Genomic DNA, 6,222 nt, shown 5'->3' with positions numbered 1-6,222 from the left:
GATGGGGATGGGGGACAAACACAGACACAGACACACATAAATATATATATATATAATGGAAGCACTCCGTCGGTTACGACGACGAGGGTTCCGGTTGATCCGAATCAACGGAACAGCCTGCTCGTGAAATTAACGTGTAAGTGGCTGAGCACTCCACAGACACGTGCACCCTTAACGTAGTTCTCGGGGATATTCAGCGTGACACAGAGAGTGACAAGGCCGGCCCTTTGAAGTACAGGTACAACAGAAACAGGAAGAAAGAGTGAGAGAAAGTTGTGGTGGAAGAGTACAGCAGGGATCACCACCATCCCCTGCCGGAGCCTCCACAGACACGTGCACCCTTAACGTAGTTCTCGGGGATATTCAGCGTGACACAGAGAGTGACAAGGCCGGCCCTTTGAAGTACAGGTACAACAGAAACAGGAAGAAAGAGTGAGAGAAAGTTGTGGTGAAAGAGTACAGCAGGGATCACCACCATCCCCTGCCGGAGCCTCGTGGAACTTTTAGGTGTTTTCGCTCAATAAACACTCACAACGCCCGGTCTGGGAATCGAAACCGCAATCCTCCGCTGCCCTAACCACTGGGCCATTGCGCCTCCACATATATATAATACACACACACACACACACACACACACAACATGCTTCTATCAGTTTCCATCTACCAAATCCACTCACAAGGCTTTGGTCGGCCCGAGGCTATAGTAGAAGATACGGATCTTTTCGGTTTCAACGGCAGTTTTTTCTAGCGGTGTCATATGAAATTGTCACCCTATGTCCCTAGTATCGATCTATTGCATTTCAATCTCGGGGGGAAGGGTATCTTTTTTTCTTCACAAATGTAAATAAACCCAATCTATTTCTAAAACGAGGGACATATTCATACGGCACAGAATGTTGTTTACCTCAATGGATGTCATTGATTGGTTGAAATTGCAGAAATTGAAGAAGAAAAAAACCAACAAATATCTTACAAACTATGGAATTTTCTCAATAAAGCCAAGAGAAAAAGATGTTTTATAAACACATTCTACCAGTATACGAAGTTTAACATTTTTTATTTACCTAGAAATTATGTTAAAAACTGCCGTTCAAACAGAAAAGATCCATATCTTACAAACTATAGAATTTTCTCAATAAAGCCAAGAGAAAAAGATGTTTTTAAACACATTCTACCAGTATACGAAGTTTAAAAGTGTTAGTTACCTAGAAATTATGTTAAAACTGCCGTTCAAACCGAAAAGATCCATATCTTAGAAACTATAGAATTTTCTCAATAAAGCCAGAGAAAAAAGAGATGTTTTATAACACATTCTACCAGTATACGAAGTTTAACATTTTTAGTTACCTAGAAATTATGTTAAAAAACTGCCGTTCAAACCGAAAGATCCATATCTTAGAAACTATAGAATTTTCTCAATAAAGCCAAGAGAAAAAGATGTTTTATAAACACATTCTACCAGTATACGAAGTTTTAAATTTTTTAGTTACCTAGAAATTATGTTAAAAACTGCCGTTCAAACCGAAAAGATCCATATCTTACAAACTATAGAATTTCTCAATAAAGCCAAGAGAAAAAGATGTTTTAAAAACACATTCTACCAGTATACGAAGTTTAAAAGTGTTTAGTTACCTAGAAATTATGTTAAAAACTGCCGTTCAAACCGAAAAGATCCATATCTTAGAAACTATAGAATTTTCTCAATAAAGCCAAGAGAAAAGATGTTTTATAAACACATTCTACCAGTATACGAAGTTTAACATTTTTAGTTACCTAGAAATTATGTTAAAAACTGCCGTTCAAACCGAAAAGATCCATATCTTAGAAACTATAGAATTTTCTCAATAAAGCCAAGAGAAAAGATGTTTTATAAACACATTCTACCAGTATACGAAGTTTAACATTTTTTAGTTACCTAGAAATTATGTTAAAAACTGCCGTTCAAACCGAAAAAAAGATCCATATCTTACAAACTATAGAATTTTCTCAATAAAGCCAAGAGAAAAAGATGTTTTATAAACACATTCTACCAGTATACGAAGTTTTAAATTTTTTAGTTACCTAGAAATTATGTTAAAAACTGCCGTTCAAACCGAAAAGATCCATATCTTACAAACTATAGAATTTTCTCAATAAAGCCAAGAGAAAAAGATGTTTTATAAACACATTCTACCAGTATACGAAGTTTTAAATTTTTTAGTTACCTAGAAATTATGTTAAAAACTGCCGTTCAAACCGAAAAGATCCATATCTTAGAAACTATAGAATTTTCTCAATAAAGCCAAGAGAAAAAGATGTTTTATAAACACATTCTACCAGTATACGAAGTTTAAATTTTTTAGTTACCTAGAAATTATGTTAAAAACTGCCGTTCAAACCGAAAAGATCCATATCTTACAAACTATAGAATTTTCTCAATAAAGCCAAGAGAAAAAGATGTTTATAAACACATTCTACCAGTATACGAAGTTTAAATTTTTAGTTACCTAGAAATTATGTTAAAAACTGCCGTTCAAACCGAAAAGATCCATATCTTACAAACTATAGAATTTTCTCAATAAAGCCAAGAGAAAAAGATGTTTTATAAACACATTCTACCAGTATACGAAGTTTTAAATTTTTAGTTACTAGAAATTATGTTAAAAACTGCCGTTCAAACCGAAAAGATCCATATCTTACAAACTATAGAATTTTCCATAAAGCCAGAGAAAAAGATGTTTTATAAACACATTCTACCAGTATACGAAGTTTTAAATTTTTAGTTACCTAGAAATTATGTTAAAAACTGCCGTTCAAACCGAAAAGATCCATATCTTACAAACTATAGATTTTCTCAATAAAGCCAAGAGAAAAAGATGTTTTATAAACACATTCTACCAGTATACGAAGTTTTAAATTTTTTAGTTACCTAGAAATTATGTTAAAAAACTGCCGTTCAAACCGAAAAGATCCATATCTTAGAAACTATAGAATTTTCTCAATAAAGCCAAGAGAAAAAGATGTTTTATAAACACATTCTACCAGTATACGAAGTTTTAAATTTTTAGTTACCTAGAAATTATGTTAAAAACTGCCGTTCAAACCGAAAAGATCCATATCTTAGAAACTATAGAATTTTCTCAATAAAGCCAAGAGAAAAAGATGTTTTATAAACACATTCTACCAGTATACGAAGTTTTAAATTTTTTAGTTACCTAGAATTATGTTAAAAACTGCCGTTCAAACCGAAAAGATCCATATCTTACAAACTATAGAATTTTCTCAATAAAGCCAAGAGAAAAAAATGTTTTATAAACACATTCTACCAGTATACGAAGTTTTAAATTTTTTAGTTACCTAGAAATTATGTTAAAAACTGCCGTTCAAACCGAAAAGATCCATATCTTACAAACTATAGAATTTTCTCATAAAGCCAAGAGAAAAAGATGTTTTATAAACACATTCTACCAGTATACGAAGTTTAAATTTTTAGTTACCTAGAAATTATGTTAAAACTGCCGTTCAAACCGAAAAGATCCATATCTTACAAACTATAGAATTTCTCAATAAAGCCAAGAGAAAAAGATGTTTTATAACACATTCTACCAGTATACGAAGTTTTAAATTTTTTAGTTACCTAGAAATTATGTTAAAAAAGCCGTTCAAACCGAAAAGATCCATATCTTAGAAACTATAGAATTTTCTCAATAAAGCCAAGAGAAAAAGATGTTTTATAAACACATTCTACCAGTATACGAAGTTTTAAATTTTTAGTTACCTAGAAATTATGTTAAAAACTGCCGTTCAAACCGAAAAGATCCATATCTTAGAAACTATAGAATTTTCTCAATAAAGCCAAGAGAAAAAGATGTTTTATAAACACATTCTACCAGTATACGAAGTTTTAAATTTTTTAGTTACCTAGAAATTATGTTAAAAACTGCCGTTCAAACCGAAAAGATCCATATCTTACAAACTATAGAATTTCTCAATAAAGCCAAGAGAAAAAGATGTTTTATAAACACATTCTACCAGTATACGAAGTTTTAAATTTTTTAGTTACCTAGAAATTATGTTAAAACTGCCGTTCAAACCGAAAAAGATCCATATCTTAGAAACTATAGAATTTTCTCAATAAAGCCAAGAGAAAAAGATGTTTTATAAACACATTCTACCAGTATACGAAGTTTTAAATTTTAGTTACCTAGAAATTATGTTAAAAACTGCCGTTCAAACCGAAAAGATCCATATCTTACAAACTATAGAATTTTCTCAATAAAGCCAAGAGAAAAAGATGTTTTATAAACACATTCTACCAGTATACGAAGTTTTAAATTTTTAGTTACCTAGAAATTATGTTAAAAACTGCCGTTCAAACCGAAAAGATCCATATCTTACAAACTATAGAATTTTCTCAATAAAGCCAAGAGAAAAAGATGTTTTTATAAACACATTCTACCAGTATACGAAGTTTTAAATTTTTAGTTACCTAGAAATTATGTTAAAAACTGCCGTTCAAACCGAAAAGATCCATATCTTACAAACTATAGAATTTTCTCAATAAAGCCAAGAGAAAAAGATGTTTTATAAACACATTCTACCAGTATACGAAGTTTTAAATTTTTTAGTTACCTAGAAATTATGTAAAAACTGCCGTTCAAACCGAAAAGATCCATATCTTACAAACTATAGAATTTCTCAATAAAGCCAAGAGAAAAAGATGTTTATAAACACATTCTACCAGTATACGAAGTTTTAAATTTTTTAGTTACCTAGAAATTATGTTAAAAACTGCCGTTCAAACCGAAAAGATCCATATCTTACAAACTATAGAATTTTCTCAATAAAGCCAAGAGAAAAAGATGTTTTATAAACACATTCTACCAGTATACGAAGTTTTAAATTTTTTAGTTACCTAGAAATTATGTTAAAAACTGCCGTTCAAACCGAAAAGATCCATATCTTACAAACTATAGAATTTTCTCCATAAAGCCAAGAGAAAAAGATGTTTTATAAACACATTCTACCAGTATACGAAGTTTTAAATTTTTTAGTTACCTAGAAATTATGTTAAAAACTGCCGTTCAAACCGAAAAGATCCATATCTTACAAACTATAGAATTTTCTCAATAAAGCCAAGAGAAAAGATGTTTTATAAACACATTCTACCAGTATACGAAGTTTAAATTTTTTAGTTACCTAGAAATTATGTTAAAAACTGCCGTTCAAACCGAAAAGATCCATATCTTACAAACTATAGAATTTTCTCCATAAAGCCAAGAAAAAAGATGTTTATAAACACATTCTACCAGTATACGAAGTTTAAATTTTTTAGTTACCTAGAAATTATGTTAAAAACTGCCGTTCAAACCGAAAAGATCCATATCTTACAAACTATAGAATTTTCTCCATAAAGCCAAGAAAAAAGATGTTTTATAAACACATTCTACCAGTATACGAAGTTTAAAAGTGTTTAGTTACCTAGAAATTATGTTAAAAACTGCCGTTCAAACCGAAAAGATCCATATCTTAAACTATAGAATTTTCTCATAAAGCCAAGAGAAAAAGATGTTTTATAAACACTTTCTACCGGTATACGAAGTTTAAAAAGTGTAGTTACCTAGAAATTATGTTAAAAACTGCCGTTCAAACCGAAAAGATCCATATCTTACAAACTATAGAATTTTCTCAATAAAGCCAAGAGAAAAAGATGTTTTATAAACACTTTCTACCGGTATACGAAGTTTAAAAGTGTTTAGTTACCTAGAAATTATGTTAAAAACTGCCGGTTCAAACCGAAAAGATCCATATCTTACAAACTATAGAATTTTCTCAATAAAGCCAGAGAAAAAGATGTTTTATAAACACTTTCTACCGGTATACGAAGTTTAAAAGTGTTTAGTTACCTAGAAATTATGTGTTAAAACTGCCGTTCAAACCGAAAAGATCCATATCTTACAAACTATAGAATTTTCTCAATAAAGCCAAGAGAAAAAGATGTTTTATAAACACATTCTACCAGTATACGAAGTTTTAAAATTGTTTAGTTACCTAGAATTATGTTAAAAACTGCCGTTCAAACCGAAAAGATCCATATCTTAGAAACTATAGAATTTTCTCAATAAAGCCAAGAGAAAAAGATGTTTTATAAACACATTCTACCAGTATACGAAGCTTAAATTGTTTAGTTACCTAGAAATTATGTTAAAACTGCCGCCGTTCAAACCGAAAAGATCCATATCT

Source organism: Octopus sinensis, linkage group LG30, assembly GCF_006345805.1.
Source record: "Octopus sinensis linkage group LG30, ASM634580v1, whole genome shotgun sequence".
Classification (NCBI taxonomy): domain Eukaryota; kingdom Metazoa; phylum Mollusca; class Cephalopoda; order Octopoda; family Octopodidae; genus Octopus; species Octopus sinensis.
This window is presented reverse-complemented; position numbering follows the sequence as displayed.